At 49.5% G+C, this 25,699-nt stretch overlaps 1 protein-coding gene across 1 annotated transcript in view; it reads left to right on the top strand.

Moving 5' to 3' along the window:
- Positions 1-25,699, top strand: part of gpr176 (G protein-coupled receptor 176) — a 100,802-nt gene that overhangs the window by 31,612 nt on the left and 43,491 nt on the right. The gene's annotated exons all lie outside the window — the stretch shown is intronic.

The following is a 25,699-nucleotide window of genomic DNA, read 5'->3' as shown; positions in this document are numbered from 1 at the left end:
CGTCCGCCATGCGGGTAGTCCCCTGCACTCTGGAGTCTCCCTTTGCCCAGAGACCGTACTGGGTGGGTGCTTGCAGCAATTCCTTGTTTCGAGCCTTTGGTTGTGGCACTTTGTAGCTCTATTGTTATTCTCTTTCTAGCCTTGTGTGGTATTATCAGGTATTGCGGTACCTAAGAGGCTGATGACCAACCCATGCTGCCAGTTCCCCTACCTTGTTTCGTATACTCCTGGCATTGAAGTAGACACACCGGTCCAGTGTGCCCAACACTTGCAGCCTACTTCTCCACCTTATCCCCCCCAAGTCACGTCTAATGGCATCATAATTGCCCTTCCCCCAGCTATAACTCTTGCCCTGCGGTGTATACTTATCCCTTTCCATCATTAACGTAAACGTCACCGAATTGTGGTCACTGTCCCCAAAGTGCTCTCCTACCTCCAAATCCAACACCTGGCCTGGTTCATTACCCAAAACCAAATCCAACGTGGCCTCGCCTCTTGTTGGCCTGTCAACATATTGTTTCAGGAAACCCTCCTGCACACACTGTACAAAAAACGACCCATCTATTGTACTCGAACTATATCTTTTCCAGTCAATATTTGGAAAGTTAAAGTCTCCCATAATAACTACCCTGTTACTTTCGCTCTTATCCAGAATCATCTTCGCCATCCTTTCCTCTACATCCCTAGAACTATTAGGAGGCCTATAAAAAACTCCCAACAGGGTGACCTCTCCTTTCCTGTTTCTAACTTCAGCCCATACTACCTCGGAAGAAGAGTCCCCATCTAGCATCCTCTCCGCCACCGTAATACTGCTCTTGACTAGCAGCGCCACACCTCCCCCTCTTTTGCCTCCTTCTCTGAGCTTACTAAAACACCTAAACCCCGGAACCTGCAACATCCATTCCTGTCCCTGCTCTATCCATGTCTCCGAAATGGCCACAACATCGAAGTCCCAGGTACCAACCCATGCTGCCAGTTCCCCTACCTTGTTTCGTATACTCCTGGCATTGAAGTAGACACACTTCAAACTACCTACCTGAACACTGGCCCCCTCCTGCGACGTCAAATCTGTGCTCCTGACCTCTATACTCTCATTCTCCCTTACCCTAAAACTACAATCCAGGTTCCCATGCCCCTGCTGCATTAGTTTAGACCCCCCCCAAAGAGCACTAACAAATCTCCCCCCCAGGATATTTGTGCCCCTCAGGTTCAGATGTAGACCATCCTGTCTGTAGAGGTCCCACCTTCCCCAGAAAGAGCCCCAGTTATCCAGAAATATGAATCCCTCCCGCCTGCACCATCCCTGTAGCCACGTGTTTAAATGCTCTCTCTCCCTATTCCTCATCTCACTATCACGTGGCACGGGCAACAACCCAGAGATAACAACTCTGTTTGTTCTAGTTCTGAGCTTCCATCCTAGCTCCCTGAAAGCCTGCCTGACATCCTTGTCCCCTTTCCTACCTATGTCGTTAGTGCCAATGTGGACCACGACTTGGGGCTGCTCCCCCTCCCCCTAAGAACCCGGAAAACACGATCCGAGACATCACGTACCCTTGCACCTGGGAGGCAACATACCAAACGTGAGTCTCTCACGCTCCCACAAAATCTCCTATCTGTGCCCCTGACTATAGAGTCCCCAATTACTAATGCTCTGCTCCTCTCCCCCCTTCCCTTCTGAGCAACAGGGACAGACTCCGTGCCAGAGGCCCGTACCCCATGGCTTACCCCTGGTAAGCCGTCCCCCCCACAAGTATCCAAAGCGGTATACTTTTTTCTCAGGGGAACGACCGCAGGGGATCCCTGCACTGACTGCTTTTTCCCAGTCCCTCTTACAGTTACCCACCTATCTCCAATCTTTGGTGTAACTAATTCCCTGAAGCTGCTATCTATGACCCCTTCTGCCTCCCGAATGATCCGAAGTTCTTCCAACTCCAGCTCCAGTTCCCTAACTCGGTCTTGGAGGAGCTGGAGATGGCAGCACTTCCTGCAGGTAAAATCAGCAGGGACACTAACTGCATCCCTCACCTCAAACATCCTGCAGGAGGAACATTGCACTCCCTTCCCTGCCATTCCTCTAACTTTCTACCAAGATCTGGCTAACAACTAAATTAAATTTTTTATAAAAAATAATAATAATTTAATAAAATATGGTACTTACCTCAGACCAATGGGTTTTATTATTAGGTTAGAGGAGGAGGGCGGGTGGGAGACACTACACGTGTAGTGTCTCGGGTTTCCTCTCCACCAGAATTTATTGGTGAGGGTCTTCCCAGACGTCCGCGGGTCGACTTCCTGTTCCCGCCTAAAACACTAATTTAAAAAAAAAAAATTCTTAGCTCCTGCTGAAATTGACTAACCAGCCAGCTCCACTCCCGCCGAAATCGACTGGCCTGCCCCTGCAAAGACAAGTGCTTTTAAAGGACAGACTTACCTCCCAGCAGCCACTTCCGCACTGCTCCCGCTGAAACTGACTCACCAGCTGATTCTCCCGCCGAAATCGACTGGCCTGCCCCTGCAAAGACAAGTGCTTTTAAAGGACAGACTTACCTCCCAGCAGCCACTTCCGTACTGCTCCCGCTGAAACTGACTCACCAGCTGATTCTCTCACCGAAATCGACTGGCCTGCCCCTGCAAAGACAAGCGCTTTTAAAGGACAGACTTACCTCCCAGCAGCCACTTCCGCACTGTTCCCGCTGAAACTGACTCACCAGCTGATTCTCCCGCCGAAATCGACTGGCCTGCCCCTGCAAAGACAAGTGCTTTTAAAGGACAGACTTACCTCCCAGCAGCCACTTCCGCACTGCTCCCGCTGAAACTGACTCACCAGCTGATTCTCCCGCCGAAATCGACTGGCCTGCCCCTGCAAAGACAAGTGCTTTTAAAGGACAGACTTACCTCCCAGCAGCCACTTCCGCACTGCTCCCGCTGAAACTGACTCACCAGCTGATTCTCTCGCCGAAATCGACTGGCCTGCCCCTGCAAAGACAAGTGCTTTTAAAGGACAGACTTACCACCCAGCAGCCACTTCCGCACTGCTCCCGCTGAAACTGACTCACCAGCTGATTCTCCCGCCGAAATCGACTGGCCTGCCCCTGCAAAGACAAGTGCTTTTAAAGGACAGACTTACCTCCCAGCAGCCACTTCCGCACTGCTCCCGCTGAAACTGACTCACCAGCTGATTCTCCCGCCGAAATCGACTGGCCTGCCCCTACAAAGACAAGTGCTTTTAAAGGACAGACTTACCTCCCAGCAGCCACTTCCGCACTGCTCCCGCTGAAACTGACTCACCAGCTGATTCTCTCGCCGAAATCGACTGGCCTGCCCCTGCAAAGACAAGTGCTTTTAAAGGACAGACTTACCTCCCAGCAGCCACTTCCGCACTGCTCCCGCTGAAACTGACTCACCAGCTGATTCTCCCGCCGAAATCGACTGGCCTGCCCCTGCAAAGACAAGTGCTTTTAAAGGACAGACTTACCTCCCAGCAGCCACTTCCGCACTGCTCCCGCTGAAACTGACTCACCAGCTGATTCTCCCGCCGAAATCGACTGGCCTGTCCCTGCAAAGACAAGTGCTTTTAAAGGACAGACTTACCTCCCAGCAGCCACTTCCGCACTGCTCCCGCTGAAACTGACTCACCAGCTGATTCTCTCGCTGAAATCGACTGGCCTGCCCCTGCAAAGACAAGTGCTTTTAAAGGACAGACTTACCTCCCAGCAGCCACTTCCGCACTGCTCCCGCTGAAACTGACTCACCAGCTGATTCTCCCGCCGAAATCGACTGGCCTGCCCCTGCAAAGACAAGTGCTTTTAAAGGACAGACTTACCTCCCAGCAGCCACTTCCGCACTGCTCCCGCTGAAACTGACTCACCAGCTGATTCTCCCGCCGAAACCGACTGGCCTGCCCCTGCAAAGACAAGTGCTTTTAAAGGACAGACTTACCTCCCAGCAGCCACTTCCGCACTGCTCCCGCTGAAACTGACTCACCAGCTGATTCTCTCGCCGAAATCGACTGGCCTGCCCCTGCAAAGACAAGCGCTTTTAAAGGACAGACTTACCTCCCAGCAGCCACTTCCGCACTGCTCCCGCTGAAACTGACTCACCAGCTGATTCTCCCGCCGAAATCGACTGGCCTGCCCCTGCAAAGACAAGTGCTTTTAAAGGACAGACTTACCTCCCAGCAGCCACTTCCGCACTGCTCCCGCTGAAACTGAGTCACCAGCTGATTCTCCCGCCGAAATCGACGTGTTCTTGATAAGTATGTACCGGTCAGGCAGGGAGGAAGGCGTCGAGCGAGGGAACCGTGGTTTACCAAGGAAGTGGAATCTCTTGTTAAGAGGAAGAAGGAGGCCTATGTGAAGATGAGGTGTGAAGTTTCAGTTGGGGCGATGGATAGTTACAAGGTAGCGAGGAAGGATCTAAAGAGAGAGCTAAGACGAGCAAGGAGGGGACATGAGAAGTATTTGGCAGGAAGGATCAAGGAAAACCCAAAAGCTTCTATAGGTATGTCAGGAATAAGCGAATGACTAGGGAAAGAGTAGGACCAGTCAAGGACAGGGATGGGAAATTGTGTGTGGAGTCTGAAGAGATAGGCGAGATACTAAATGAATATTTTTCGTCAGTATTCACTCAGGAAAAAGATAATGTTGTGGAGGAGAATGCTGAGCCGCAGGCTAATAGAATAGATGGCATTGAGGTGCGTAGGGAAGAGGTGTTGGCAATTCTGGACAGGCTGAAAATAGATAAGTCCCCGGGACCTGATGGGATTTATCCTAGGATTCTCTGGGAGGCCAAGGAAGAGATTGCTGGACCTTTGGCTTTGATTTTTATGTCATCATTGGCTACAGGAATAGTGCCAGAGGACTGGAGGACAGCAAATGTGGTCCCTTTGTTCAAAAAGGGGAGCAGAGACAACCCCGGCAACTATAGACCGGTGAGCCTCACGTCTGTAGTGCCCAGGACCGGACCTTCATCAGGTCAGAGGTCCAAAGGCTGCTGAGAGAAGGGGTCATTGAGGCGAGCAACAGTCCCTGGAGACGTCAAGTAGTGGTGGTAAAGACCGGGGCGAAACATAGGATGGTCATTGACTACAGTCAGACCATCAACAGGTTTACGCAGCTGGACGCGTACCCTCTCCCCCGTATAGCCGACCTGGTGAACAGGATCGCGCAATACAAGGTCTTCTCCATGGTGGATCTCAAGTCCGCCTACCACCAGCTACCCCTCCGTAATAGTGACCGCAAGTACACTGCCTTCGAAGCAGATGGGCGGCTCTATCAATTTTTAAGAGTTCCCTTTGGTGTCACTAATGGGGTCTCAGTCTTCCAGCGAGAGATGGATCGAATGGTTGACCGGTACGGCTTATGCGCAACGTTCCCGTATCTGGATAACGTCACCATCTGCGGCCATGACCAGCAGGACCACGACACCAACCTCCGCAAATTTCTCCAGACCGCGAGAATCCTTAACTTAACGTACAATAAGGATAAATGCGTATTTAGCACCGACCGTCTAGCCATTCTAGGTTACGTAGTGCGAAATGGAGTTATAGGCCCCGACCCTGAGCGCATGCGCCCCCTTATGGAGTTCCCCCTCCCTCACTGCCCCAAGGCCCTGCAGCACTGCCTCGGGTTTTTCAGTTATTACGCACAGTGGGTCCCCAACTACGCAGACAAAGCCCGACCCCTAATCCAGTCCACAACCTTCCCCCTGTCGACGGAGGCCCGCCAGGCCTTCAGCCGCATCAAAGCAGACATTGCAAAGGCCACGATGCGTGCCATCGACGAGTCCCTCCCCTTCCAGGTCGAGAGCGATGCGTCCGACGTATCTCTGGCGGCCACCCTCAACCAAGCGGGCAGGCCCGTGGCCTTCTTCTCCCGTACCCTCCATGCTTTCGAAATTCGCCATTCCTCGGTCGAAAAAGAGGCACAAGCCATAGTTGAAGCTGTGAGACATTGGAGGCATTATCTGGCTGGCAGGAGATTCACTCTCCTCACGGACCAACGGTCGGTTGCTTTCATGTTCGATAATGCACAGCGGGGCAAGATTAAAAACGACAAGATCTTGCGGTGGAGGATAGAACTCTCCACCTTCAACTACGGATCTTGTACCGTCCCGGGAAGCTAAACGAGCCTCCTGATGCCCTGTCCCGCGGCACTTGTGCCACTGCACAAGGGGACCGCCTCCGAGCCCTCCACGAGGACCTCTGCCACTTTGGGGGTCACTCGTTTCTTCCACTTCATCAAGACCCGCAACCTGCCCTACTCCATCGAGGAGGTCAGGACAGTCACCAGGGACTGCCAAATCTGCGCCGAGTGCAAACCGCACTTCTACCGGCCAGAGAGGGCGCACCTGATAAAGGCTTCCCGTCCCTTTGAACGCCTCAGCATGGATTTCAAAGGCCCCCTCCCCTCCACCCCCCCTTCAGGCCCCGACCGGCCAGCGCTCACCGCCACCCCCCTATCCTAGGGCCACGGGCGTGGCCATCTTGCCCCCCGGACATCACGCTGGACGGGTGGGCGCCGCCATTTTGTCCATCCCCGCCGCCATCTTGTCTATCCCCGGCCACCATGTGCGACCCATGGGAGACACCATCTTGGATGGGGCCCAGGCCCCCAGCACGGTCGACGACACGCTGCCCGATCAGAACTCGCAACTGCTTCATCTGGCCTCGGTGACACTAGACCAAAGATGACCTCGGACACTCGCAACAGCAACAACGACGGTCTTCATCAACGGCTACGGGACGTCTTGCCTGATTGACTCTGGGAGCACGGAAAGCTTTGTTCACCCCGACACGGTAAGGCGCTGTTCACTTGTTACCCACCCTGTAAACCAAAGGATCTCCCTGGCCTCCGGGTCACACTCGGTGGAGATAAAGGGGTTCTGCCTAGCGAACCTCACTGTCCAAGGCAGGAGATTCAACAATTTCCACCTTTATGTCCTGCCGCACCTCTGAGCGGCTACCCTCCTGGGGTTGGACTTCCAATGTAACTTGCAAAGCCTGACCTTTAAATTCATCGGCCCTATACCCCCCCTTACTGTCTGCGGCCTCGCGACCCTTAAGGTCGACCTGCCTTGTTTGCGAACCTCACCCCGGATTGCAAACCCGTCGCCACCAGGAGCAGACGGTACAGTGCCCAGGACCGGACCTTCATCAGGTCAGAGGTCCAAAGACTGCTGAGGGAAGGGGTCATTGAGGCGAGCAACAGTCCCTGGCGACGTCAAGTAGTGGTGGTAAAGACCGGGGAGAAACATAGGATGGTCATTGACTACAGTCAGACCATCAACAGGTTTACGCAGCTGGACGCGTACCCTCTCCCCCGTATAGCCGACCTGGTGAACAGGATCGCGCAATACAAGGTCTTCTCCATGGTGGATCTCAAGTCCGCCTACCACTAGCTACCCCTCCGTAATAGTGACCGCAAGTACACTGCCTTCGAAGCAGATGGGCGGCTCTATCAATTTTTAAGAGTTCCCTTTGGTGTCATTAATGGGGTCTCAGTCTTCCAGCGAGAGATGGATCGTTTGGTTGACCGGTACGGCTTACGCGCAACGTTCCCGTATCTGGATAACGTCACCATCTGCGGCCATGACCAGCAGGACCACGACAACAACCTCCGCAAATTTCTCCAGACCGCGAGAATCCTTAACTTAACGTACAATAAGGATAAATGCGTATTTAGCACCGACCGTCTAGCCATTCTAGATTACGTAGTGCGAAATGGAGTTATAGGCCCCGACCCTGAGCGCATGCGCCCCCTTATGGAGTTCCCCCTCCCTCACGGCCCCAAGGCCCTGCAGCACTGCCTCGGGTTTTTCAGTTATTACGCACAGTGGGTCCCCAACTACGCAGACAAAGCCCGACCCCTAATCCAGTCCACAACCTTCCCCCTGTCGACGGAGGCCCGCCAGGCCTTCAGCCGCATCAAAGCAGACATTGCAAAGGCCACGATGCGCGCCATCGACGAGTCCCTCCCCTTCCAGGTCGAGAGCGATGCGTCCGACGTATCTCTGGCGGCCACCCTCAACCAAGCGGGCAGGCCCGTGGCCTTCTTCTCCCGTACCCTCCATGCTTTCGAAATTCGCCATTCCTCGGTCGAAAAAGAGGCACAAGCCATAGTTGAAGCTGTGAGACATTGGAGGCATTATCTGGCTGGCAGGAGATTCACTCTCCTCACGGACCAACGGTCGGTTGCTTTCATGTTCGATAATGCACAGCGGGGCAAGATTAAAAACGACAAGATCTTGCGGTGGAGGATAGAACTCTCCACCTTCAACTACGGATCTTGTACCGTCCCGGGAAGCTAAACGAGCCTCCTGATGCCCTGTCCCGCGGCACTTGTGCCACTGCACAAGGGGACCGCCTCCGGGCCCTCCACGAGGACCTCTGCCACCTGGGGGGTCACTCGTTTCTTCCACTTCATCAAGACCCGCAACCTGCCCTACTCCATCGAGGAGGTCAGGACAGTCACCAGGGACTGCCAAATCTGCGAGGAGTGCAAACCGCACTTCTACCGGCCAGAGAGGGCGCACCTGATAAAGGCTTCCCGTCCCTTTGAACGCCTCAGCATGGATTTCAAAGGCCCCCTCCCCTCCACCGAAAGCAAAACGTATTTCCTGAACGTGATTGACGAGTACTCCCGGCTCCCATTCGCCATCCCCTGCACAGACATGACCGCAACCACCGTCATCAAGGCCCTCCAATGTATCTTTACACTGTTCGGTTTCCCCGCGTACATACACAGTGATAGGGGGTCCTCCTTTATGAGCGACGAACTGCGTCAATTCCTGCTCAGCAGGGGCATTGCCTCAAGCAGGACGACCATTTCCAACCCCCGGGGAAACGGACAGGTGGAGAGGGAGAACGGAACGGTCTGGAAGACTGTTCTACTGGCCTTACGGTCCAGGAATCTCCCAGTCTCCCGCTGGCAAGAAGTCCTCCCGGTGGCCCTCCACTCCATCCGGTCGCTGCTCTGTACAACTACCAATCAGACACCTCATGAACACCTGGACCCATCCTGCTTCGGAAGCACGTTGGGCGCACAAGTCGGACCCGTTGGTCGAGAGGGTCCACCTGCTGCACGCTAACCCCCAGTACGCCTACTTGGCGTTCCCTGACAGCCGGCAAGATACGGTCTCCCTACGGTACCTGGCGCCCGCCGGAGCCCCACGCGCACCCGAACCATTACCCCCACCCCCACCCCCCCCCCACAGCACCTCACTGGAGGGTCAGTACTCCTGCCGCTCCTGCCTAGGCCCGCTCACCCACCGATGCCCCCTACAGGCGTCCCACCCCCCGTGTCAACCGTTTGCCCCAACAGCGCCGCCTAGGGGTGACAAAGCTGCCAGGGAGGCCGAAACCACGCTCCCGGTGTCGCAACCACCTGGACCCCCACCAGAATCACTACCGAAGCCCAGACGCTCCAGAAGGACGACCAGGCCACCCGATCGACTGATTGCTTCGCTGTGACTTTAACTGTGAATGAACACTTTGTAAATATTCTCGACAGCCCTGTAAGGAGGTATCACGGTACCTCCATATCTTATCATACCATGTTAAAGGCGACTGTTACCACTGGCCGCCACCCCCGCCAGACTCTTTTTTAACAGGGGGTGAATGTGGTAGTACCAGGTGTTGCGGTACCTAAGAGGCTGATGACCATTGGTTAAACCTAGGAGTTTACCATTGGCTGTTGATACGTAGCTCCACCCTGACAGGCGGAGTATAAGAACCGGTGCCGTCCCAGCAGCCTTCACTTTCTGTACCGAAGCTGCTGGGGAACAAGTTCTAGTCGATTAAAGCCTTCAGTTATGAAATCACTTCGTCTTGAGTGTAATTGATCGTGCATCACCTTGTTTGTCCCTCCCTTTCGCCCCCTTTATCCTCCCCCTTCTGTATACCTCTCTTTTGTCCCTCTTTCTCCTGCTCCTATCCCCGTTTTCTCTCCCGTCTCTGTTGCATGCCCCCCCTGTTGGGGGCGTGCTGCGGCCCTGCTTTGTTGCATGCCCCCGGTGCCAGCTTTCCTGCTAGTACGGTGGCCCCCCTCTCGGGCTTTACTGTCTCGCTTCTCTCTCGCCCGGCCTCTGCGGTTTTCTGCCCGCTCTTCCCCCATCCTACCCTGCACTCCTCTTGCTTGCTCTCTCTTCTCCGCTACTCTCGGTCCCTCGTGTTGGGGCCTGGTCTCCCACCTGAAGCGGTCCCTCGGGTACTGGTTTGCTTTTCATTCAGGGTGCGCTTGTCATGGCGGGGGGAGGGGATGGGGGGGCCTGGCGTTGCCTCACACCACCCGTTGCCGTGCTGTTACCCCTCATCAGGGGCCCATTATTTCTACCCTTGCTGTCGGCTTTCCAGCCCGTGTTCCTCGACAAACCTGTTTGCTTCGGCGGGGGCTGTGAAGAAGTATTCTCTTTCTTGGTATGTGACCCAGAGTTTCGCTGGGTACAGCATACCAAAACGTACGTCGTTGTTGTGAAGAGCTGCTTTTACTTTATTGAATTCGGCCCGTCTCCTGGCTCGGTCTGCCCCAATGTTCTCGTAGACTCTAATGAAGTGCCCTTCCCATTTGCAGGTTCTGTTTTGCCTGGCCCAGCACAGGATTGTTTCCCTGTCCTGATACCGGTGCAGTTTAGCTATAACTGCCCTCGGATGATCCCCTGCTTTGGGCTTCGGGCGCAGCGACCGGTGTGCTATGTCCATTTCTGGTGGGTTGGGGAAAGTTTTCCTCCCCACTAAATTACCCAGCATCTCAGCCACATATGCCGTGGGGTTTCTATCCTCGATCCCCTCTGGAAGGCCCACTGTCCTTACATTGTGCCTTCTCGAGCGGCTTTCCTGATCGTCCACTCTGCCCTCCAGGCTCCCATGCGTTGTGCCCAGTCTCGCCACCTCCTTCTCCAGGGCCGTGATCCGGTCGCTCTTGTCAGTCACGGCTTTTTCCAGCTCCTTAATGGTCGCCTCTTGGGCTTCCAGTTTCTCCTCTTGGGCTTCCAGTCTCTTCTCTGTTCTGCCCAGGGCGAGCTGCACCTCCGCCAGGGCCTTGGCCATTGCTGCCTGCACTGCGGCCTCTATGTCTGCCCTAGCCTCTGCCTTGTTTTCCTGCTGATGTTCCCTCAGCGCCTCGGCTGCCTTCCAACTCCAGTACCCCCCTGGCTCAGGGGGAAAATGCTCCTGTCTGCCCTGTTCTTTTTGTTGCGGCGAACCTTCCGTTCCACCGCTTCGTGTGCCGGTTAGTTCGTCTGAGGGGGCTCGCCCATGGCCTTCAGCTTCTGGTGCCCTTTCTCCCCCTGCTTTGGCTACCTTCTGGCATTTTTCCCCCCCTTTTGTTTTCTCCCCCTTTTCCCTTTTCTTTTCTCCCCCTTTTCTTTTCCCCTTCCCTTCTCTCCTTTAACACTTTTTTCCCCCCCTCTTAAACCCCTTTTTCAAAAAACGTTTAGAAACATTTTTTTTTTACAAAAGGGGAAAGAAAAATGTTTTCTTTCTCTTTATAAGTTTCCTCTTCAAAATATTTTTGGCTGAGTTTTTAAAAATTCTCTCCCTCAACGCAGACGCCAGGTCGGGTGGGTCGCGAGAGAAAGAGGCTTCTAGCTGGGCCGGGTGTCCCCCTTTGTTCCGCCGCCTGCCTCGTGGTCGCCGCCGGGGAGGTGGGGGGGGGGGGGGGGGGGGTCGGTCCCCGCCGCTGGCTCGGTCAGCGTGGTCTCCTGCCTCTCCTGCCGTGCGTTGGGGGGGGGGGGGAAAGGAGGGGACAATCCAGCCGGTTTGCGCGTTTTTGTTTTGTCTCTCCCCCGGGAACGGGACGCGACTGTCGGAGCTCCGTTGCCCGCGGCCGCTCTCCTACCCTGCCGGAAGTCCTATCCACCTCAGATTAATTAAAGGTACATCACGCAAAAATATTAAAGCTGAACGAGCAGGCCAAGCAGAGACAGCTAGCTCGCCCTGAATAATTTACGCTCCGATGTGGGAGGGGCCTGCCCTCAGTGTAAATTCCAGACCATCATTTCTGAGTGTTGCACAGATTTCTAAGCCTTTGGGTCTGTTGGTTGGCAGCGGTGAAAGATCCTGGGCGGGATTCTCCGTCCCACCGCACCCGTTTTCGTGTGTGGTGAACCCCCGCTGGCATCGGGATTCTCCGTCCCAGCAGCCGGCCAATGGGGTTTCCCATTGTGGGCACCCCCACGCCGTCGGGAAATCCGCGGGCGTGAGTGCCCTGCCGGTGAAACGGAGGATCACGCCGAAGGAGAATCCAGCCCCCCAAATTGAAACAGTGAAAACACAATATTTAACATCAGAGCTTTGTTCTTATCAAGGCAAAAGATAACTGAATGGAACACTAGCTCTCTGTACTTGATAGTGGCGTAGTGGTAATCTCACTGTTATGATCCAGAGGCCCAGACTGATGCTCTGGAGACATCAGTTCAAATTCCATGATGATAGCTGGGATAAATCTGGAATAGAAAGCTAAACCTATCATCAAATTACATCTGGTTGACTAATATTCTTACCTGCTCTGGCTTACACCTGACTCCAGAGCCACAGCATTGTGGTTGCTTCTTAACTGCCCTCATGAAATGGTCATGCAGGGCTCACAGTTCAAGGGCAATTAGGGATGGACAACAAATGCTGGCCTTACAAGTGATGCTCACATGGCATGAAAGAATAAAACACATTTAACATTGTTCATATTAAAGTAAAATTGCTATAGTTCCAGATGACCATAGGCTTTCTCCTTTGGAGGGAGGTACTGACTAGTATCCTGAGGCTCACCACACCTCAGGTAGGGCCTTGCAGGGGCTGTTCATTGAAAGCAGACAAGGCAGGCCAGCAGCACGGTTCAATTCCCATACCAGCCTCCCCCAACAGGCACCAGAATGTGGTGACTAGGGGCTTTTCACAGTAACTTAATTTGAAGCCTACTTGTGACAATAAGCAATTTTCATTTCATTAGTAATATCAGCCAGAACAGGAATTGAACCCTCGTTGCTGGCCTAGCCCTGCTTCACAAACCCACTGTTCATCCAACTGAGCTAAACTAGTACCAGGTTCCAATGATGTCCCTGAACACCAATGATGTTTTTGATTTCCATATTCCCTACTCCGGCTGCTAAATGGTGCTAAATTCTGGACCATTTTACCCTATAGATTGTTCACATTGTGGTTTCTACACTTCAGGTCAAGGAGACAAAAGCAAAATACCGCCGATGTTGAAATAAAAATATAATAATAATCACTTGTCACAAGTAGGCTTCAATGAAGCTACTGTGAAAAGCCCCTAGTCACCACATTTCGGCACCTGTTTGGGGAGGCTGGTAGGGGAATTGAACCCATGCTGCTTTTTCTGCATTACAAGCCAGCTATTTAGCCCACTGTGCTAAACCAGCCCCACATAAAATGCTGCAAGCACCAGGCAAGTGGAACATCTGTGTGTGAGAGAGAGAGCGCGCGCACGAGAGCGAGAGAAAGCAAACATTTCAACGATCTTTCATCAAGGCAACAAGTGCCTCTTTAACATATCAGAGATGTCATTCCAATCTAGCTGAAATGGATTCAAGCTGAAACTGCAGCGTTCTGACTCACTACACCACTCAGGCTTATCTTGTCCAGCCTCCTCTTAGGCAATCATATTGAATGCACTCATCATCAATTTACTCTGTGGTGATAAATTATGAGGCAGATAAAAGAAGGTTAATTAATCACCAAATATTCCGTAATAGTTGAGATCCATTGTGTGAGCGAGCTTATTGTGGCTGTGATGGAGCTTTCCCGATTATTTTATGAGGACAAAAATCAGGATGATAACCTATAATCATTCTGACAAACATCAGTTTTGCCCATGTTATGAGGTTATTAAGATAAATGATATTTATCATACTTTGCAAGATGATCTTAACTAACAGTACAAACATTAACATCAGTCAAACGCCATCATTTTGTTCAGCAGGTCTGTGTTGTGGCATAATTCAAACAGCCAAATTGAAATTCATCTGTGTAAACCAACTCTGTGGCTTATTTCTTGACATCCAAAACCAACAGAATGGAAAAAGATTACTTTCTTAGATTTTATTTAGCTGCAGCGTTGCTGTTGCTGTTTTAACTGCTAAAAGCATTGGCTCATGCAGAACTCAAACTCTTGCTTTTGAGTCAGAGGTTGAGCTTTCAAGCTCCACTCCAAGGCTTAGCACATAATTTAATCAGTAGCGTGAAACTGCTTTATTATTCAAAGTGCCTCCTTGCAAATTATATATTATAAACTGAAGCAGTCAGTTAGTAAATCCCACATTGGAAGAAGAGAAAATAAATATTTGCATTTGAATAGCACCTCTCATGACCTTGGGGCGGGAATCTTCAAAGTACGGGTTGGGTCCCGGGCAGGTGTTGGGAGGGTTGCGCCATTCCTGCGGTGGTCCTGATCATGGGAGAGGCGCCCAACAGTTATTTAAATTGAGAATGGTGCCTGCTACCGGCTTTTAAATGGGATCAAAATTAGACTGGGCGCAGTCGTCTGATCATAAGCGGCAGAAGTGAGCAAGTCACGGGCCCTGCACGGACACTGGGCATCAAATTCCCTGTACGCAATACTTTTGGAGCCAAATCATGAAGGAGAGCTTCTTCAATTTTCTAGCTGCTGGCAAGCAAGGCAAGATGAATCTGAAAATGGAGACAGCCAGAGACATAAATAGGCACTGTCCCTGCTGGCCAGCAACTCACATCTGAATCTGCTGGAGAGAGCTGCTCATTAGAGTCCAGGGCAGGGTAGAGCAGTGCCAGTGTTCGCTCTGCACAGAGCTCCAGGCACTCTGATAAACAGCCTACAAAGAAGAAACTTAACTCGGGAACAAAGCAATATAAAGATGATTTCTTGAGGTATGGTTTTGTCAATTGTGCCAATGCAAAGGATGCAAAGCCCATGTGTGTTGTTATGCAGAGAAGTACTGGCAAATGAGAGAAGTTTCAGATTTTGAAAAACTGGTGTGAAAAATGTATTTTGTGTTTGAGACCTCAGAGTCAGTTATTTACTTACAGCTGACTCCAAATTATAAATACTGTACTTGACCTGTGACAGCACATTAAAAACATGCCAAAGGCACATGAGGCTGTCAGCATTCGGGAGTAGCATCTCCCAGGAGTATCCACGCTGAGTAAAACAAGCATTTTGTTGCTATTGCGCTTCACAATGACCTACATGAGCACGGTTGGATTTTCTGTTCTCACAAAGATGAAGATGGCACAAAGAAACTGGCTGAAGTCTGTAACTGATATGCGCATTGCCCTTCCTCCCGTGAACCTGATTGGAGTGAGATTGTGAGGACCAAGCAGGCTCCCATTGCACATTAAAGGTACTCAAACACGAAGTGCATCGTAAAAAGTCGGCCGATGTGGATCCCGAAGGTCAGATGGTTGGCAAAAGTGTGTCCCGGGAAAAATAGTTTGGAAGACACTGCCTTGGGACATCTCCAAACACTTAACAGCCAACGAAGAACTCTTTGAAATGTAGCCATTGTTGAAATGCAGGAAATGCAGCAGGCAATTTGCATCCACAAACTTCCAAACACAGCCATGAGACAGTGACCAGATAATTAGCTTTTGTCATTTTGGCGGAGTTATAAATGTTAGCCAGGATACAGTTTTTTTATGAAACAGTGCCAAAGGGATCTTTTACGTACACATGAGAGAGCACTTGGGTCATTGGTTTAATGTTCCAATCAAATGTTGATGTCTCCAACCGTGCAGCATTCTGTCAGTACTGCACAGTTTTGCAGTGTAAGATTAAGTGCGTGAGTTGGAACTTGACCTGCAATCCCCTGGAACAGCGATGAGAGTGATACTATTGAGACAAAGCTCCCCCTTTGTCCAGGGCACCATTCATTATCAACCAATGTGACCAAAACAGATTAACAGAGATTTATTCAATTCCTGCTTGCCTGCCAAGTGACTACTACGCTTACCCACAAAACAACAGTGACTAAACTTCAGTGTAATTGGGTGTAAAGCAGAATGGAAAACTCTGAGGATATGAAAGCTGATTTACAATTGTTATTACTTCATTTTCTTTTCATTCTTTCTTCTGTCCTTTGTTTAACTTTTTTCCAAAACACAAATGTTAAAAGTGTGAGTCAAATTTAGCTATATATAGATTTCCGCCATTGCACGTTATCACATCCATCTTTTTCTTTCAGTGTTCAAGAAGTTGCTTGAAGCCTTTATTTTCAGAGAATGTAACAGACAAACAGTTCCATGCATAATAATAGCTTATTGTCACAAGTAGGCTTCAATTAAGCTACTGTGAAAAGCCCCTAGTCGCCACATTCCAGTGCCTGTTCGGTGTGGCCGGTACAGGAATTGAACTCACGCTGCTGACATTATTCTGCATTGCAAGCCAGCTCTTTAGCCCAGTGCTAAACCAGCCCCTCATCATCAAGCAATGGAACTAAGTTAGATAAATAAGAGTAGGGGTTGTTGCTGTCAAGCTCCCCTGCATCTCAACAGCCTATATGACGTGGTAGAGAGTTCAGAGGGGTGGGGGGGGGACAAGACTGGTAGGCATGGAACGCACGACTGGTGGTGGTCTTGATCTTGCCAGTGAAGGTCCCAGCTTCACACTGCTCATCCCACCTGTTAACCCAAAACATTGGGCAGATGGACTTGTAGACCTTGTGGAGCCAGTTGCAGAGCAAGACATCTTTGTCAGTTTTTGAAAGGGCTTACTGACATCAATTGAAATCCACGTAGTTCTGTTAACAGTTCCGCATCTGGTTTGTGTTGGGGAAACGCGCTGTCTTGTAGTTCTTGATTCTCTCCTGGACGGTGGCCAGTTTAGAGTTGGTGTCTCTCTGCTCCCGCTGCTCATCCACCTCCGAATGAAACATATTCGTCTCTAAAAATTTGTGCTGAAAGAGCTTGCCACTCATTCTTAAGTCATTTTTAACAAGTCAGCTCTCATCACTCTGTCCTTATGCAGCATCTGGCCAACCAAAGGTAAGACTGACAGATTCTATTTGGCTGGGAGCCACAAACATCGATTATTCTAGGATCATGGTGGCCTAATAGCCTTTGCCATTGGACTAGTGATCCCAAGACCCAGGGCAATGCTTTGGGAACCCGGATCCGAAGCCCACCATGGCAGATGGTGAAATTTGAAATCAATAAAAATCTGGAATTAAAAGGTCTAATAATGACCATGAAACCATTGCTGTAGAAACACATCTGGCATCCTCACCTGGTCTGGCCTACATGTGACTCCAGATCCATAGCAATGTGCCTGAACGAGACTCGGCTGGTGATACCCATGTCCCCTCAAACAACAGCAAAAAATTCTGCCTGCCTCCTGTCTAACTTTGACCATTGAAAATGCTGCTGCACTGTCAGTAGGGTCTGGTAATGCTGGGACACAGCAGGGCATCATTACAAAGGTGCCACAGGCAACAATGTTTTTGTTGCATTGGATGTTTTGTGCATCACACAATCTTACCTCAGTCACTCGGTGCATGCAGCGTGGCCAATTTGTAATGTCCGTCTTTCATGGGTGCTATCACCTGGAATGCAATGAGTCACCAGTTCCGAGGAAAAACAGCCAAATTAGCACATTGTAAATTTGGGAGAGCTCTCCTTGAGACCTGTAGCGTGATATTTATTGATTCATGGAAGTGCAGCAACTTTCAGACAATGCAATCCCACTTGAAGATTAGGCGACGCAGAACAAATTAAATCAGATTTTATGGTGTGCGCTGCATTTAGCCGAAGACTTACTCACCTGAGAATTCATCAGTCACATGACAGCAATTATAGATTGGCACAGTTGAAAAGTTTTATAAATCATTTCAATTTGAGTCAAGTAGAGATGCAATTCATTCTTCAATGCTGACTTCAATTGTGCCCAAATTTAATGCAGGGTCACTGTGTTCAATGATATTTTCAAAAGTATAAAAGTCCATTCCAACTGTGCAGCTTGAAAGGTTCTGTCCAAAGTAGATTTGAAATTAAATTGTGGTTTTCCTTTCTGGATTGATAAATGTGGTTTTGTTGATGGCTATAGATCTCTCTGGAGTTGAGCTCTTTTATATGTCAGTCTTTTAAAAGTATTTTGATTTTTAAATGTTGTTAAATAAAAGGACAGCAGTATCCAACTGACCTCCTGCTACAATTTTATTGCTTCAGTTTGTCAGAGCTTCAAGTTTCTGAATATATGTAGCGTTTAATTTTGAAGCCTGTGCTCCATGTTGGGTTGACCATATAAAATTCAGCTGCTGTTGAGATATTGGAAATTCTAAATTATATTTATTGACCGTGTTATTCCTTAGCAATCAGTGACGCATTATTACTCAATAAACCTGTGGTGACAGGGAGATGATCATTAATCTTGCAGTGTGGACGTTCATCATGAATGAATGCTTTGGAATGAGTTATCCATCTGTACCTGTTAATGACAGGCAGTTAAAAACCTTAGAAATGTATCTGAATGAAGCTATTCTGCCGCATTCCTATTATCCAAAGACAATTCAGTAAAGCGAGGCGATTTCAAGGCTGTAACTTTGTTCTGAGGGTCAAGCAATGATTATAAATTACTAATATAATCTAACTATTAGAGGAGATTAATGCTATCAGTGGTTGCCATAGTTCATAAGACCATAAGATATAGGAGCAGAATTAGGTTATTCGGCTCATCGAGTCTGCTCTGCCATTCTGTCACGGCTGATATGTTCTTCATCTGCTACCCACAAATGAAAATGAAATGAAATGAAAATTGCTTATTGTCACAAGTAGGTTTCAAATGAAGTTACTGTGAAAAGCCCCTAGTCGCCACATTCGGCGCCTGTTCGGGGAGGCTGGTACATGAATGAACCGTGCTGCTGGCCTGCCTTGGTCTGCTTTCAAAGCCAGCGATTTAGCCCTGTGCTAAACCAGCCCCTAATGTTACAGACCAAGAGCTGGATTGTGAAATCAGCCAGAGCATCTCCTCCCTCGAACACACGACCTAGGAGCGGGAGTTGGCAATTTAGCTTCTCGGGCCTGACACCCTCAATGTGATCATGGCTGATCCCATCCTGACCTCAAATCCACTGTCCTGCCCATTCTCCATAACCCTTCAACCCATTACTAATTAAACATCTGTCTAACTCCTCCTTACATTTACTTCCTGTCTCTGCATCCACCGCATTCTGGGGTAGCGAATGCCACAGATTCACCCTTCGGGAGTAGTATTTCCTCAAATCTGTTTTCAATTTTCTACCTCTTATTCTAAGATTATGACCTCTCGTTTTAGGATGCCCCACAAGAGGAACCAACAACACAATAAACAATGTACATGAAACTATGAACATAGTGCAAAAGCCGTCTCCCTTCCTTACAGGTCCCACCTTTATTAACCCCCTACTCTAAGCTAAACTAACCCCCCACCCCTTCTGCTGACGATTAATTTTCCGTGAAGAAGTCGCCGAACGGTTGCCACCTTCGGGCGAACCCTAACAGTGACCCTCTCAAGGCGAACTTGATTTTCTCCAAACAGAGAAAGCCAGCCATGTCCGATAGCCAGGTCTCCGACTTCGGGGACTTTGAGTCCCTCCAAGCTAATAGTATCCGTTTCCGGCTACCAGGGAAACAAAGGCCAGAACATCTGCCTCTTTCTCCTCCTGGATTCCCGGGTCTTCCGACACCCCAAAAATCACCACCTCTGGACTCAGTGCCACCCTTGCTTTTAACACCGTGGACATGACATTTGCAAACCCCTGCCAAAATCCCCTAAGCTTCGGACATGCCCAGAACATGTGGACATGGTTCGCTGGTCCTCCCGCACATTTTGCACACTTGTCTTCCACCCCAAAGAATTTGCTCATCCGGGCCACTGTCATGTGAGCCCAATGAATGACTTTGAATTGTATCAGGCTGAGCCTGGCACATGTTCTACTCAACGCGTCCGCTCATAGACCATCCTCTATCTCTCCTCCCAGCTCCTCCTCCCACTTGCGCTTCAGCGCCTTGGTCTACGTCTCCTCCGACCCCATAAGTTCCTTGTAAATGTCAGAGACGCTCCCTTCTCCTACCCACACTCTGTAAACTACCCTGTCCTGAATCCCCCTTAGCTGTAGGAGCGGGAAGGTTGACACCTGTTTACGTAGGAAGTTCCGCACCTGTCCCAGATATCTAAATTTGTTTCCCCTTGCTAACCCCAACTTCTCCTCCAGCGCCCTCATACTCGGAAAGCTCCCCTCTATGAACATATCCCCCATCCTCTCAATCCCTGCTCTCCGCCATATCCGGAACCCCGCATCCATACTTCCCGGGGCAAACCGGTGATTATTAAAGATTGGGGACCAGACCGATGCTCCCTCTGCTCCCACATGTCTCCTCCATTGGCCCCAGACTCTCAGGGCCGCCACCACCACAGGGCTGGTGGAGTACCGTGCCGGCGGGAACAGCAGAGGTGCAGTTACCAACGCCCCCAGACTGGTGCCCTTGCATGAAGCCGCCTCCATACGCCCCCATGACGACCCCTCCCCCACCACTCACTTCCTGATCATGGCTATATTCGCCGCCCAGTAATAGTTACTAAAATTTGGCAGCGCCAGCCCGCCCTCTCCCCGACTCCGCTCAAGCATTACCTTTCTTACACGTGGGGTCTTGCCCGCCTAAACAAAGCCAGAGATCACTTTGTTGTCCTGTTTAAAAAAGGACCGCGGAATAAAGATGGGGAGACACTGAAATACAAACTGGAATATCGGGAGGATCGTCATCTTCACCGTCTGCACCCTCCCAGCCAGTGACAACGGAAGCGGGTCCCATCTCCGAAAATCGTCCTTCATTTGGTCTACCAGTTGGGCCAGATTAAATTTATGCAGCCGGTCCCATTCCCGCGCCACTTGAATGCCAGGGTACCTAAAGCTTTCCCCTACTAATCTAAATGGCAGCTCCCCCAATCGCCTCTCCTGTCCCCTCGCCTGGACCGTAAACATCTCACTTTTCCCCATATTTAGCTTATACCCCGAAAATCGGCCAAATTCCCCAAGAATCCTCATGATTTCTTCCATCCCCTGTATTGTTGGGTCCGATACATCCAGAAGCAGGCCGTCTGCATGGAGCGAGACTCTGTGCCCCCCCCCCCCCCCCCCACCCCCCCCCCCCCCACCCCCACCACCACTCCCGGACCAGCCCCTTCCAGCCTCTTGAGGCTCTCAGAGCAATTGCCAACGGCTCTTTAGCTAGCGCGAACAACAGTGGGGAGAGGGGGCATCCCTGTCTCGCCCCCGGTGCAGTCTAAAATAGTCCAATGTTGTCCTATTCGTCCGTACACTTGCCACAGGAGCCTGGTACAGCAACCTGACCCAGTCAATAAAGCCCCACCCAAATCTGAACCATCCCAGTACCTCCCACAGATAATCCCATTCTACCCGATCAAAAGCCTTTTCTGCATCCATTGCGATCACTAGCTCCACCTCCCTACCTTCCGGGGGCATCATGATCACATTTAACAGCCTTCTTACATTGGTCACCAACTGCCTACCCTTAACAAACCCCGTCTGGTCCTCCCCAATAATGTCCGGGACACAATCCTCGATCCTGGAGGACAACATTTTGGCCAACAATTTGGCATCTACATTCAACAGGGATATCGACCAGTAGGACCCACACAGCTCCAAGTTCTTGTCCCACTTCAAAATCAGCAAAATCGTGGCCTGTGACATCGTCGGGGGCAGCACCCCTCTTTCCCTATATTATGTATTATTTTATATTCTTTCATGAGACATGGGTGTCGCTGGCCAGGCCAGCATTTTATCATCCATCTCTGCTTGCCCTTGAGAAGGTGGTGGTGATCCGACTTATTGAACTGCCACAGTCCATCTGGTGTAGATATAGTCATAGTAAGGGAATTCCAAGATTTTGACCCAGTGACAGTGAAGGAACTACAATATAGTTCCAAGTCAGGATGGTGTGTGGCTTGGAAGGGGCAATTTTCAGGTGTCTGTTATTCTCTTTCTTTTGTTCTTTGGCGCTGTTACACCCAGCAACACATTTTAATTTTTTTGAAATAAATTTAAAGTGCCCAATTCTATTTTTTCCCCAATTAAGGGACAATTTAACATGATCAATCCACCTACCCTGCACATCTTTGGGTTGTGGGGATGAGACCCACACAGAAACGGGGAGAATGTGCAGACTCCACACGGACAATGGCCCAGGGTCGGAATCGAACCCGGGTCCTTGGTGTCGTGAGGCAGTAGTGCTAGCCACTGTGCCACGGTGCCGCCCTACACATTTTAATTTTAATTATTTTTGGAGTCAATTTGTAAAAGTTAACAAGAAAAATGGGTGGCTCGGTGGCACAGTGATTAGCACTGCTGCCTCACAGCACCAGGGATGTGGATTTGATTCTGACCTCGGGTAACTGTGGCGTTTTCACTTTCTCCCCTGTCTGCGTGGGTTTCCTCTGGCTGTTCCGGTTTCCTCCCACAGTCCAAAGATGTGCAGATTAGGTGCATTGGCCATGTTAATTTGCCCCTTATGGTGGGATTGCAGGAATAGGATGGAGGATAGGGCCTAGGTAGGGTTGTCTTTCAAAAGGTCGGTGCAGACTTGATGGGCCAAATGGCCTCCTTTCGCACTGTAGGGATTCTATGATTCTATGAATATGGTCCATGAGTATTTTTTGACAAACTCCAATAAATGATGAGTTTATATCTCTTTGGATAAAACTATTATGCTACTTACCGTATGTAGTAGATTATTGAGACATCATTTAACAAACTAAATAAAAAATACACTTTTATGTTCAGTACAAGTACAGATTCAGAACCTCAATATAGTAAACTACTGTTAATATATGTTAATATATATCTAAACACTATTGATGTTAGAAATGCTTTGATATTGATTGAATGTGTTCTAAATATGATTAAGTGTCTTCCCGAGAGGGTGGCACGAGAGGGTGGCACAGTGGCGCAGTGGTTAGCACTGTCTCACGGCGCCGAGGACCCAGGTTCGATCCCAGCCCGGGTCATGTGTGGAATATGCACATTATCCTCGTGTCTGCATGGGTCTCAACCCCACAAACCCAAAGATGCGCAGGGTAAGTCGATGGGCCACATTAAATTGCCCCTTAATTGGGAAAAAAAAATAATTGGGTACTCTAAAAAAACTTGTCTTTCCGAGTACAAATTGTTCCCACCTAAACATCAGTTTTCAGCAGTGATGGAGTGATCCGTGTTGCTGGACTCTCCCAGGCTCCACCAACCCATGTTCGATTTGACTCCTCTCTTTCTCCACCAGACTGTGGGCTCAAGGGATTAAAGTTTTCAACTTGAGCTTCTGAAGACAAACATATGGAATTGAATCTAGAGGAACTAATTTAACAATCTAGAATCTGGTTGGATGGCTGAATTACTTCAATCTCCACAAAATCATGGACCAGTCGAGCCAAGAACAATTTGTTATATTCCTTGTATACTCCAAAATAGCCAAAGTCGTAGTGTTGACAAAGAACATAAAGCTATATGTTTAAATCAACACTAGTTTATTTTACACTCCTGTGTTGACAAAGAACATAAAGCTATATGTTTAAATCAACACTAGTTTATTTTACACTCCTGGTAGCATGTTATGACCTTCCACTACTTGAAATGGTTCGCACACTCTACTGAGCAAAAGTTAACAAAATAATAGTATTGAATCTATGATACAGTAATTAATTATCTCTCTAATATATATAACCTACACTCTAACTCAACTTTTCCAACAGTTTCTCCCAGAATGCTAGAGAGGCAGCCTTTTATAAGACTACTCAGTGATGCTATCTAGTGTTGATATACATGAACATCATCTTGTTAACCTTTTACTCTCCTTAGAATATACATATCATTACACAATCCTTCATGAGGTTCCAACTCTATTGGGACAAAGCCATTTACCTTCCATTCTATAATATCTGCCATCTTTGTTTTTTTATTTGCTCCGTGTTCCGTTATTGTAATCAATATGTGAATACTTAGGGTAATCTGTGGATGTGGCAGGGGTTTAGAATATGAGATTGGAGTACAAGAATAAAGAGGTCTTGCTACAAATTTTGGTGAGACCACATCTGGAACACAGTGTGCAATTTTGGCTTCCACGTTTGAAAAGATATACGGTCAGCTCCCGTCATTCGCGACCCTCTCCATTGTGAATTTGTTTACCTGCGCGAATGTAGTTGCACACGTAATCATGGTTCGTGGCCTCAAAACTTCACTGTGATTTAGAATACTGAACTCTCATCTTTCTCATGTCGTTCCCACGTAGAAAACCTGCACAGTGCATGTGCCATCTCTGGACATGCACAAGTGCGGCATTCGCCATTTCACACTTCATGTGAATTTGCAGGAACACACGCCCCATGAATGGTGGGGGCTGTTTGCGCTGGCATTAGAGGCGGTACAGCGACTGTTCACTAAATTGGTCCCGAGGATGAAGGGGTTGTCCTGTGATGAGAGGCTGAGTAAATTGGTCTGATATTTTCTGGAGTTTAGAAGGATGAGAGGCGATCTCATTAAAACCAACAAGATTCTGAAGGTGTTTGACAGGTTTTACGCTGAGAGATTGTTTCTGCTGGTCGGGGAATCAACATCATGGGGCACAGTCTGTGGATAAGGGGGCCGATCATTCAGGACTGAGATGAGGAGAAATTACTTCACTCAAAGGGTTGTGAATCTTTGAAACTCTCTACCCCAGATGATGTGGATGTTTCATCATTGAATATGCTTTATGCTGGGATGGACAGATATTTGGTCTCTCAGGGAATTAAGGGATATGGGGGAGTGGGTGGGAAAATGGAGTTGAAGTTCAAGATCATATCGAAAACCTCGATCATATTGAATGGCGGATTAGGCTCAATTTTTCATGTTCTTGTGAAGTTACAGTTTCCTATTAATTCAAAGGAGCAACCTTTGAAGGTGTTCATTTGGAGACCAGAAGAATAATATCCTGTCTTCTCATGGCCGAGCCTATAAAAGCTAGTACTACACATAAATTTGTTTTGAAATGAATGCCAGCTAACCTCCCTCCATAATTCAATGGGCTAAAACAGTCATTTTCAAAGTCGGGGTCGCGGGCGGATGTCGGAAGGGTCGCAGAGCCATCCATCACGGCGTTCCCGATCGCGGGCATTAACGCGCAACGGCCAGTTTTTAAAAATGCCGGCTGCGAGGGGCTTTTAAAATGACGGCCGCGACCGGCTTTTAAATGCGGGCATGCTGCGCATGCGTGCCCGCTCATCAGTGCGCATGCCCGGAGGCCAGTGAGAAGCATCGCCTCCTCCTGATGTCAGCGCCATGACTCAGGAGAAGATTTTTTTAAAAATTCAATCAGTCTTCCTGCTTGAAGCGAGGCAGAGAGCTGGTCACGTGCCTCGAACACTGATGTCACGTGCTCTGGGCGCGATAGCGATTCCTCCATTTTGTCAGCAGCAAATAAGCAACAGGGCTGAAAAATTTAAAATGGATTGTTTTGTAATAAGAAAGAAAAGGCCAGAGACACAAATAGGCCAGGATCTCAGAACTAAACCTGCTAGAGTGAGTGGTTCAGGAAAATCCACAGCAGGACAAAGCAGTGGTGGTGTGAGCTGTCAGGAGAGTCCACAACAGGACAAAGCAGTGGTGGTATGAGCTCCAAGACCTCTGATGAATAACCCATACAGAAATGTAACGCTGAATGATAAAACAAGTGAGATTGTAGGACCAAGCAGGA

The sequence above is a fragment of the Scyliorhinus torazame genome, chromosome 2 (assembly GCF_047496885.1).
Source record: "Scyliorhinus torazame isolate Kashiwa2021f chromosome 2, sScyTor2.1, whole genome shotgun sequence".
NCBI lineage: Eukaryota > Metazoa > Chordata > Chondrichthyes > Carcharhiniformes > Scyliorhinidae > Scyliorhinus > Scyliorhinus torazame.
Note: the sequence above shows the minus strand (reverse complement) of the source record. Positions and strands in the feature narration are given on the sequence as shown.